The sequence below is a fragment of the Lactuca serriola genome, chromosome 4, assembly GCF_051521515.1.
Source record: "Lactuca serriola cultivar US96UC23 chromosome 4, Lser_US96UC23_V15, whole genome shotgun sequence".
Lineage (NCBI taxonomy): Eukaryota > Viridiplantae > Streptophyta > Magnoliopsida > Asterales > Asteraceae > Lactuca > Lactuca serriola.
This window is the reverse complement of record NC_136411.1, coordinates 266,901,608-266,914,481: the sequence shown is the minus strand read 5'-3', so window position 1 is coordinate 266,914,481 and position 12,874 is coordinate 266,901,608.

The window sequence follows — 12,874 nt, the reverse complement described above, 5'->3', positions numbered from 1 at the left end:
GCTTGAGGAGGCTCATTATCAACATGACTAAAAACTCCAGATGATTGACCGGTAGGCAAAACAACTGGAAAGGCTTGGACATGAAGATTGATCTTGTACTCTTCAGCAGATGTCTGGTATTTATCTCCAAAGTCTTCCTCAAGCTTCTTTTTCAATTCAAAATAACTTGAAGTCAGTAGATTGAAGTGATCTTGAAGATCAGAAATCTGTTTGGACTTCAACTCTTTATCCTTTGTAAGATCAGCTACTTGCACACCAAGGCTCGACTTATCAGACTAAAGTTCAGACACTTGAATACTAAGCTTTTCATTTTCAGCTCGAAGCTCTGACACTTGGATATCTAGCTTAATATTTTTCTGACTCAGTACCGATATTTCCTTCTGGAGTCCGAAAATAGTTAGGTTATCTCCTCTAGAACCACCACCTCCTATAGAAACACCTTTACCACGAGGGGAAGGCGTCAAAAGTTGCTCCTCAGCCATATGTAGGGCTAATCTCTTAGAAGCATCATCACGATTAAACCGAGGAGTAGAAAAACCTGGTGGAACAGAGGGACCACCAACATAAAAAGCAGTACCCGAACCCGTAGCAAACATCTTTTTTGTGGTGAGACTGGTAGTAGTGGTAGTAGTAGGTGGTACTGGGAGGCTGCTAACAAGTCTTGCAATTACTTTACCCTGCCTCGGATCCATTCTTTGTCTTTTCAATGGGGGTTGATCAGATTGTGTCGTTGCAAAATCACTCACAAATGGCTCTGTGGTAGGAGAAACAGAAACAGGAGGGTAACATCCCATAACCATCTCCATTAGAATTGAAACACTTGCCATTTGACCTGTAGTAGGGGTTGTAGTCTCAAAAACTTAATTTGTCTCCCTTGTCTCAGTTGTCGGAAGAACAACATCATCGACATTGTTGAAGATATGGTCAAGATTCTCATTTGACACCAAGTTAGCACTACTGGTTAAAGAAGCAGCAATATCATCGTGATCAAAACCGGTGAGGTCAAGGTCACTAAAAGAATCATTCTTATCTCCCCCAATATTCTCCCCAATCTCTACATTCATTCCTAGATCATCATCTTGAGCACGATCACACACTTTGTCATGTTCCATAGCCACATGAGCATCAGGAGTGGGAGTATCTTCATTTTCAGTACTTTCATCCTCAGAAACATCAATGACAATGTTATTTGGAGATGACTTCTCAGTAGATGCTGGCTCAAAAGAAGCTTGATCAGATGAACCATAAGATTCTGTAGGTTCATCCAGCTCAGTGAACTTTCCAAATTTTTCAAGAGGGTACAATCCTCGAAAAACAACTTTTCCTCTTCGATTTTGCTTGATGAGTCCTACTGTGTGAGGACCCAAAGACTTCATATCTAGAGTTTCACCCTCTGTTCTCACTTCTGGAAACTGAGTGTTGATAAACAACTGAACAAATCTGGGATATAACAAGAAAGTATCTCGAGTTGAGGCTCTGATGTTTATAACAAACTCATCCAGGATGAATCTTGAGAAGTTGAATTTCACCCCTGCAGCAAGAGAAACAAGTGCACCAGTAGTTCGGTTAGAAATTTCGTCTGCTCCTGATCTTCTCCCTGAAACACAGCTGACGAACACATGCACCAAAAACCTCCAATATGGATGCAAAAGCTTCTTTAAAGTCGGAGGTGAAGTGCCTTCGTAGCTCATCCTTTCGAGAATTCTTTGTGTGTCTTCAATCCCAATCTCCGTAGGGAAATTAGGTTGATCGTCAATTTGCAGCGTGTCTCTGATGAAGCTTTCGTTGATCACAATTTCACGACCCTGAACCATAGCTTTTACAGTGAAATGACCGTCATTATCCATACTCGCGTTGGCAGTTGCCCAGAATTCTCTGATTAAATTTTGATACACAACAGGGTTTACTGTGATAGCGGACGCCAGACAGCACTCCCGAAGCCTGTGAATCATTGATTGTAGGTCTGAATGAACACCTGGAGGATCTGCAAGCACAATAGCAAGATTGTGCATATCCGCGAATTTCAAGTTTGTCATTTTCCTGCACTCAACTATAATAAGTAAGATACAAAAATAATGCCAAATGAACATCCAAAATATTTAATTTTTATTTTGATCCAAAGAAAAGTTTTATTTAGAAAATTTGGTCAAAACGAAAATTATTTATGTGAAAATTAATGTTCTCGGTCACACACAGTTCACGGCCCAAGAACAGTGTTTACGGCCGAACAACACCAATTTTGTTCATCACCTGAAAAAACACATTTAAACGAGAGAAAATGGTCACAAAACAACACAATAATCAATAAATGTTTGCGGTCGTAATCCATTCACGGTCAAAATACGTTTACGGCCGAAGAACAAAGTTTACGGCCCAAGCTTGCGGCCGTAAGCTCCGTCGGACCATTTTATTCGATTTCTGCTCAAACGACACGGTGAAACACGCTATAAAATACATATTTAGGATCTAGAACTCATTACCTTCAAGATTGTCGGATTAGATTTGCGAGATTTGACAAATTTTTTTTGGAGAGAGAGAGGGTGGGAGAGCAGTTTGCGGCCGGAATCTTGAGAGTGAGGAGATTCCGGCTGTAAACTCCTTTATTTACCCTTTTTACCATTTACCTGATAACTTCCCAGTATTAAGCAGATTCCAACACAGTTAAATTAAAAAAAACTTTCTGAGGATTATTTTTACTAAAGAAAAAATAAAAAAATAAAAATAAATAAAATAAAAACTTAATTTTGTACAATGAAAGTAAAAATAAAATTAAAAATAAAAAAACTTAAGAAATTTAATTGCTAAAAATAAAATAAAATTAAAATTAAAAACCAAAAAAAAAATAAAATAATTTAACTTCGACTAAAACATAATCACAAAAATTTAACTATTGTGACTGAGTTTGTGACGTTGGGATCAAAGTTGTTGGACAGTCTTATTCTACTTGTCGGTACCCTTATCTTCACATCTTCGTCTGATCGATCACCGGTATTGTGGTCCACTTAAACACGAAAAAAATTTGTGACAGTTTTGGATATTTTACCAATGACATGATACATGCATATATCTAATTGTAACATTACTATCATGATTGGCCCTAATTCTTAAATAATTTTTTCTTATGACCATTTAACTGACTACAACCAGGGATATTGTTGTCCACCTAAATCGAGCAGCGAGATCTACAGACAATCTGTATGTGTTCAATTTTAAGTGTACTAGAACGTGTTTCCCACTTCCTGGCATGCCCCATCCATCAAGGACTTCCAGAGTACTCCTTACACCGGGCGAGCAGACAACCATTCAGAGAGAGGATAGATTCAGAATTCTATTACTTATTGTTTCAAAGGGGTTGAGAAGTAGAAGGTTGCATATGCTGTGTACCAGGTCGGATTAGAAGTCACGCAAAAGAGACAACATATGACTAACAGATAAGAGGAATTCATATATATAACATGCAGAGAAATAGAGTTGCATATGTTGTGTACCAGGTCGGATTGGAAGTCACGCAAAGGAGACAACATATGACTAACAGACAAAAAGAAAGAAAATGATATTCTACAGAAATAATTTATCGGAATTTACCAGTCGCCCCATCCAACCGGAATTAATGACAGAATCCACACATCGAGGAAAAGTGAATCCACAGTTCTAGATACGGGTTATTTAATGTGACCGGTAGATTCCCATGTATATCTCTCTGCTCAACCTATCCGAGCGTCGTGAAATCAGGTTAAACGGATCTAACTAGGTCCAAATTTGTCAAGTCCTTAAATTCATTAGGTTCAACTCTCCCTAGTCAAGTCCATTTAAAATCTTTCGTGCCTACCAGCGCATCGATCACAGAGCGTAGACGATTCAACTTAAGTACGTTACGCCGATTCAGATTGCCTGTTATCACTTGCTAATTTCATTTCCCGTCACAACACCTACAAACGAAACTGTCAGCAATATATATATATATATATATATATATATATATATATATATATATATATATATATTAATTTTCTGTGATTTTTATTGTTTTTGGATTTTTGGATTTTTTATTGTTTTTGGATTTTTGATTATTTCTCCCCCTAAATTTGTGCATGGGTGAGAATAAAGATAAAAGAAAAAAAAATGCGCAAATTTAATCTATCCTAAGGAAACAAGAAACAAAAAGAAATTAAAAATAAAATAAAATTAAAAAATTAGCTAAAAAATAAAAATAAAAAATAAAAATAAAATTGAAAATTTGAGTTGAAGAAAAAAATAAAAATAAAAAAACTTAATCCTCAAAACGTATCATTTTCAGAAATCCTACAAGCACATCGAAGCGAGCTTTGTTAAATGGCTTTGTGAATAAGTCCGCCACATTATTATCAGTGTGGACCTATTCCAGCCGGATTAGCGAATGTTCATAACAGTCTCTGATGAAATGAATTTTAATGTCGATGTGCTTGGTTTTAGAGTGTTGGACTGGGTTTTTGGCAATTTGAATGGCAGCTTCATTATCACAATAAATGGGGGTTTCAAAATAATTCGAACCGTAGTCCAACAACTGATGTTGGATCCAGATAACTTGAGAGTAGCAAGCTGATGCAACAATGTATTCCGCCTCTGTTGTGGAAGTTGAGACAGTGTGTTGCTTCTTGCATTGCCACGAAACTAGTCTGTCACCTAGGTACTAACATCCTCCTGAGGTTGATTTCCTGTCAAGCTCACAGCCTCCATAATTACTGTTAGTAAAAGCATAAAGATCAAATTCAGAATTCTTCGGATACCAAAGACCCAATTTTGGGCTGCCTTTGATATACCGAAAAATTCTTTTGACAGCAATAAGATGTGAAAGTTTAGGATTAGCCTGATAACATGCACATTGACAAACTACAAACATGATGTCAGGTCGGCTTGCAGTAAGATACATCAGCGATCCGATCATCGATCGATAGAGAGTCTGATCTACGGATTCGCCTTCAGGATCTAGAGTCAGAAGAGGTCGTTCAGCCATTAGTGTTGAAGCAGATTTAGCATCGTGAAACTCGAACTTCTCAAGAATATCCTCCACATACTTGGCTTGATGTAGCAGGATTCCGGTTGAATTCTGTTTAACCTGAAGCCCCAAAAACATGGTCATTTCTCCTAACGAGCTCATTTCGAACCGTTTCTTCATTACACCTTGGAATTCCTTGTAGAGCTGCGGACTGGTTGACCCAAAGATAATGTCGTCGACATATATTTGTACAAGTATCTGGTCCTTTTCGACATGCTTGATAAACAAGGTCTGATCGATAGTGCCATGAGAGTAACCATGTTCGAGCAAGTGCTTTGTTAGAGTTGCATACCACGCTCTAGGAGCTTGATGTAACCCATACAACGCCTTATCCAACTTGTAGACATGATTTGGAAACTTCGAATCAACGAACCCAGGAGGTTGATCAACGTAGATTTCTTCCTTCACCTTACCATACAAGAAGGCACTCTTGATGTCCATTTGATAAACGGTAAAGTTCATGTAGGAAGCACATGCTAGGAAGATACGAATAGCCTCCAGGCGAGCTACTAGAGCATAAACTTCAGTGTAATCAAGACCCTCGACTTGTCGAAACCCATGAACCACTAATCAAGCTTTATTTCGTATTATAACCCCTGAATCATCCTGCTTATTGCGATAAACCCATCGTGTGTCAAGAGACTTCTTGCCCTTTGGCAGCTCAACTAACTTCCAAACACTGAATTTTTCAAATTGGTGCAGTTCCTCATGCATTACATCTACCCAGCTAGGTTCATTTAGAGCCATTTCAACATTCTTGGGCTCGATTTGAGAAATGAAGCAAGGGTAAAGACAAGCATTAACATCTCCACTCTGACTTCTGGTTCTGACACCATCACCTAGCTGACCAATAACGTTGTCGATCGGATGATCGCGTTGAATCCTTGAAGGTATTTCTTGGCTGATGTCATTGAGAGAGACAGGAAGAGTGTGAATATCAATACCTCCTTCATTTGCTGATTGAGTCGCTCCAGACGGCTCTGCTATAAACTCATTTGAGATAAGTTCAGGAAAGAGTAGTTCCATAAAAGTTGAAGAGACAGCGGAAGCATCATTAGGGAATAACTCTTTCTCTATTGAAATATGAGGTGTAGTTTCAGCATCTGGAGAATCAATTTGGACTGAAGATTTAGGACTATCATGTTGCATAGACGACTCCCCTTGAGGTGTAGTAGCGGACTCCCCCTTAGGTGTAGCAGAAGGCTCCCCCTCAGATGAAACCGGAGACTTCTCTGTGAATGAAGAGGGGGATTCAGATGGAGATCTGTAAACAACTTCTTCGTCTTCGTCTTAAGAAATCTTCTTCAAACCAGAAACAGATCTAGATGAGCCACTCGAAGACACATTTATTGATTTGAATAGGGATGTGTAATCAAACAGCCAATCCGGACCCACTCTAGCGTTCGTCTCGTTTTCTTCCAACCAACACACGTCATACGATTCCACAATTTGCTTTGTCTTCTTGTTGTAGACTCTATAGGCCGTGCGAGTAGCATACCCTACAAAGTAACAATCATCAGCTTTTGCATTGTGCTTCGGGTTGTCATCTAAGTGAAGAAGGGTGCAAGGACAGCCAAATACACGGAAGTGACTGACTGATGGCTTGTGACCATAGAAAATTTCATACGGGGTTTTCATCTGAGCTTTGTTGATCAACACTCGATTATGAACATAACAGGCAGTGTTTATCGCCTCGGCCCAAAAGAAAACTGGTAGTTTTGAATCACACATCATCGTTCTTGCGACGTCTTTTAACATTCTGTTCCTTCTTTCAGCAACACCATTTTGTTGGGGTGTGTGAGCATAACTGAATTGACGCAGTATACCCTTTTCTGCGCAAAAATGCTCGAGAACATAATTCTTAAACTCTATTCCGTTTTCAGTACGAAGCGCCTTCACTCGATTGTTAGTTTGGTTCTCAACTAATACAATGAACTTCTTGATCAAATCAGCAACTCCAACTTTGTTGGATAGAAAGAAAACCCACGTAAACCGAGAGAAATCATCAATCACAACCAGACAATAAGAACTTCTGTTGATGCTGAGGACGTTTACTGGACCAAACAATTCCATATGTAGCAGTTGAAGCACTTGGCTAATTGAGTTGACTTGTTTTGGCAAGTGTGGCTTTCTATGATGCTTTCCTTGTGCACATGACACACATTTTTCAAACGTGATGAAGTCCTTGACAGGCAATCCACAGACCATCTCATTCTTCGCAAGACGATTCAAGTTCTTTGCATTAGCATGACCTAATCTTCATTGCCACAACATTGCAGTTTGTTCGGAGATCTTGGAGAAAAGACACATAACTTGTTCTGGAAGATTGCTATTCATATCAATGATATAGGTATTCCCATCTCTTTTAGATTTTACGAGAATCCACTCTTCTGGGATGAAAAATCCTGGCTTGAGAATCATGCATTCCTTGTCAGTGAAATGCGTAGAATATCCCTTGTCACAGATCTGAGAAACACTTAACAAACTATGCTTCAACTCGGGAGCAAAATTAACATTCTCGAAACTTAAACCCCCATTTGAGACAGTTCCTCTTTGAGTGATTTTACCACCTTCTCCACCCGCAAAAGAGATATATCCCCCAATAAATAATTGAATGTTGTGCAGTTGGGCGATATCTCCCGTCATATGCCGGGAACAGCCGCTGTCGATGAACCAGGGTCTGACAACATTTCCCCGCAACAGTCCCTGCAAAATGTGCGGGTTTAATTAGTTTTGGGAACCCAGGTCATTACCTTCCTGGGTGATCCCGATGCCTTTTCAGATCTATAACACTCGGATTTCTTAGAGGACACAAATGATAAATTGGGAGCAAGTTTGGGCAGCCATTGATAATTAGGTTTCCTAAAAACCCCAGTTGATTTAGAAATGGAATGTTTATCAGTCTGCTTAAAGCCTGTGAGTTTTCTACCAGAGTTGGTTGAAGACCCACTGTGGCTTCTTGACGAATCTGACCTTGGCTTGGCCGTGCTCGGTTTTGGCAAACTGCCTGGGACTTGGTGATGAAAAACCTTTTTATGTTTTTGAAAAACAGCTCGTTTTCTACTCCGTTCATTTGCCCAATCATCATTTCGAGAACGATTTCTAAAGGACTTTCTATTTAAAGACCTTCCTCTGAATTCGTTCTCTCCTCTTGGATGTTCAAAATGTACAAAAATACGATTTTGACAATTTCTAGCTATATGACCACCAACACCATAATTAAAACAAATCTGTTTGTTACTGTTATAACTTGTGCTACATTGATCAGATTTATTTTCCATACTATCACCCCTGCTTCTCTCACAAGAACATGAACATGAATTAGGTTGTGAGGCAAGCGAGGGTACATTAGATGGAAAAGTTTGTGATGTTGATGGTTTCTCAAAATTATTATCACACACATCCAAATTGTCAACCAAATTGTTCAAACCAGACTTTTTCAAACCATTCAAAACAATATCAGAAGTAATAGAAACACCACCACAAAAAACATTGTCTTTTGAAACATCAGAAAACATATTTTTATTATTTAAAACTAAAACTTCAGGTTTAGACTTGATTTTATTTTCAGAAACATATCCTTCAACTTCGTGCTTTGACTAATTCAAGGATTGATCTGCAGGAGAAGTAGAAATGTTAGTACTTTCAACATTAATAAATCCTCCTGAAATAAAACCAGATGGCTTGCCATAAACCATAAATGATTCATTGGCAATCTCTTCTTTGGACAGAGGCTTGTGCAGATATGAATGATTGAAAGGAGGGGGCACATGGTTATACCCTAGACCTTTTGATTGATTCTTCTTAAATTGCATACTGTGGTCTATCATATTTGCGACTACCTTACTTGAAAAATCATATTTTCTAACATCAAGCTTGGCGGTTTCAAATTTCCCTTTCAAAGATTCAATTTCATCCACTAGTTCAGCGTTCTGTTTCACTACATAATCATAATTCTCACATTTATTACTGTAGTTTTCCTGAAGTCTCCTAAAGTCCTTAATTTTCGATTCCAATTGAGCTTTGAGTGGTTTCTGGCCTTTTCTAAGTTGGTACCCTTCATATCTAAGGTCTTCTACGTCCCTTATTAATTTGTCATTAAGTTCACGAAGAATCTTAAGATTTTCTACTTCATTGCCTAATGTCTCAATTTTCTCATGTGAAGTTTCAACATAATCAATACAGGCTTGAGAGCATGATGGAAGATTTACCTCGGTTGAATTAGGTTCATTAGAAGAGGATACCATCAATGCAAACTACAGCTTCATCATCTTATCTTCAACTGCCACAATCTCTGCCGGGGTATCATTACAAACTTATGCCAGGTGGGCAGTTTCACGTCCGGACAGGTTCAGGGCTTGCATCTGATCCTCCCAATCAAATGACTGAGTGACCGTAGCCTTCTCGTTGTTTATTTGATTACCACTATGATTGTTTCCTATTGAAACCATTGTCCTATCATTATTTTCTCTTTTGTCTGGATGTGGACAATCACGAGCAAAATGCCCTGGCTCGTGGCAGTTGAAACATCGTAGCTTTCCTTGCTGAACCCAACCTTCTTGTCAACACTCATTCCCCAGTTATTATTTCCAGTCTTTTTGGCAAATTGTTTTTCCCTAAAGACTTCCATGGCAATTTGCCATGTAATATCCATCTCCTTAACGTCTTCAGGGTGAATCTGATCAAGATCGGCAAATGAAAATTGATGTGGATGATCCCCGGATACAAGCGCATTGTAGCAATTGACAAGCCCTGAAGCAAGTGCAAGATTCTCATCGCCCTCATTTCCCTTTGAAGAAGAAGCTCCGGTTGAGGATGAAGCAGCGTGAGCAGCCATAAATGATTGATTCTGCGAGAGGGGCATGGCTGAAGCAGAGGAAGCCAATGGAGTTTGAAAAGTCTGAATCTGAGCTTGCAAAGGGAGCTGATTAAAAGATGAACCTGCAGAGGGAAGAGAAACAGAAAAGGATGAAAGAGAATTGTTAGAGGAGATGCCAAGATTCGCAGCTGAATATGAGTTCACATGGTTAATTTCCCGCTACTTGTCATCAATATCACACGCCTTGATGACTGCCATCACTTCAACGAGAGAGAGGCGGCTGAGATCCTTAGTTTTCTTAATGACAACTACATTCATGTCCCAAGATTTTGGGAGAGCATTCAGCAGCTTCTTGTTTACTTCTGACTTTGTATAGAAAATCCTAGCCACAGTCATTTCTGTATTGAGAGTTGTGAACCGCTGTAGCTGTGTTTCAAGGGTCTCTCCAGGAACATAATTAAACATATTAAAACGTTGTCGCAGCATGTCCTGGTGACTCTCTCGCATATCTTCGTTCCCTTCATACACCTCAATCAGGGCTTCCCACAAAGCTTTAGCCGACGTATACTCTCTGAACCCTTGAGCAATGTCTGGTGACAAGGCCATGGACAAGATGGCCAATGCCTTTTCCTGCTCCTCCACACTCTCAAAGTCTTCATTAGTGTAATTTTCTATTTTCTTATCAACCACTTGTCCCGCAACTGTAGTGGTTACTCTAACTGGATTCTTGATGATGCATTTCCACAACTTGAAATCTTTCATTTTTATGTACTTCTCTATTCTGTACTTCCATTCAGGAAACCCATCAGCAGACATTAACCTTGGAATTCACGTGGTGGTACCCATGACAACATCAAGCTCTTGAAAGTGGTTTTGACTTTGAGATTCCATTTTTAACAATTAATTAAAATTCAAATTAAAATATAAACTGATTTAGTTAAAATCCGATTTACTGTCAAAAGGAGTTCACTGCCAAAAATGAGTTTGCGGCCGTAAACTCGGAGTTTGCGGCCGTAAACTATAAAATTTTCGGTTGAGAGGAGAATACGGTTCAAGGTTCATGGTGCAAGAATTTAATTTAGATTCACGGTCCAAGGTTTTACGGTTGAAGAATACGGTCTTCGATTTCGGGTTTACGGTTCAAGAAAGCAATTCACGGTTGAAGAACTATGACGGGATTGCGGCCGTAAATAGGGATTACGACCGTAAGCTTGGGCCGTAAACAATGATTATTTCAGTTTCTCGATGAAAGCAAAAATTCTTTTGCAGAAAAGCATGAACTTGCTCACAGTCCAATAAAACCTCGCTCCAAAATCGATTGTAGAATGCCTTTGACACTGGTTCTGCTCTGATACCAATTGTAAGGTCCAAATAACGAATCTTACCAGAGATCAAAAGCAAATACAATCGCACAAAGCAATAATAAACACAAAAGGAGAACAAACCAAGCTTGCACACATTTTATAGCAATAAACGTCTGGTACAACTTGATGGAAGCTGTGAACTCTAAAGGCATCAACAACGACAAAACGTCTGGCTAACCCACTATTTATATACCACACAACCGAGAAGAGTTTACGGCCGTAAGGTGTTTATGGTCGTAAACTCATTACAACCGTAAACTATTACAAAACAAGCTACCAACACACTCCCTATTATTAAATCGTAAAGCCTAGACCAAACCACTAAATTGAGCTCTTTATTATGTTAGTTAAAAAATGTTTTAAATGTTTAAATGACTCCATAACTTGTCCTCAAGTTATGGATGTTATGGAACATGAAAGGTTTTTCTAATAAAGATGTCATTAAACTCATATGTTATGGATTTGAAAAGTTTTGACAAGTTTCAAAACGTGCCCTCAAGTTTTGGAATTTGTAAAGTCTCACTAAATAAAACTTTAATTCCAAACCTTAGAATTTTAAAAGTTAAAATTCAACCATTATACTATTATAATATTATAGGTTAAATATTTATATATATGTATAAGACAAGTCGGTTTTACCGTTAGTAGGTCTCATTCACAAAGTCGGTCTATAAGGGGGTATAAGGTTACTGCCTATAAAATGGTGGTTTAATGGGTGTCCACTCTCACCCACCACTTCCTTGACTAGTGGATGGTCGTTTGCCGAACGGGTAGGACAAATACTATAGTTCTCATTAAAAGTATAATGATAAATATAAAGTAACTAAACCTTTTATAAATTCCCAATCTTAGTCACTTTAGGAAAATGTGAAATTGATGCTAATCAGTGAAATTACACTTTGCACCTAACCAAGTCGTTGATGGGGCGTGTGTGGTTAACCGACACATTAACATGGACTAGTAAGGGTGGCAAAGGGTACCTTAATGTTTATCATAAGGTCAATGGAGCGTGTGTGGTTAACCGACACATTAGTTAAGGTGACAATTGACATTGAGAGTACCAAGTACATTTGCGTGGCTATTCACACCTTGTTTGTGATCCTCGGTATCTCAGTCACAAACCTGAAGGGAATAATCGAGATTTAAACATGCCATTGAATTGTTCAAAAAATCTCAAAGGATCTAGGACTTTCAAATCTAATTAGAACTTAATTATCACATTTTGTTTTTCATGGTGAAAATTGGTAAATCGTCATTTACCTACCTTCAAATATTTTGCAAGTTGGATTACGACATCCCTCTTCCAAATTTTAAAATATTGTGTTGGGTCCTAACTTTAATATTTCATTTTGGGTGTTATATTAAGGACTTTTTATTTAATCTAAACTTTTTCTTTCTTTCTTTTTAGATGGCTTCCAACACTGCTTCAGGCTCTAACCTTACCGACTCCTTCTCTCTCATGAGCCTTTGTGGGAGAGTCATCTTTGATGGGACTAATTTCAATGATTGGATTAGGAACATTAGGATGGTTACTCGCTATGAGGACAAGGAATATGTCCCCAGCAAGGAGCTTAAGGAAATTGATGAGTCTGCTGCTACTCCTCAGGAGATTGCTGATTTCAGGGCACATGAGAATGATGCCACCAAGGTAGCTTG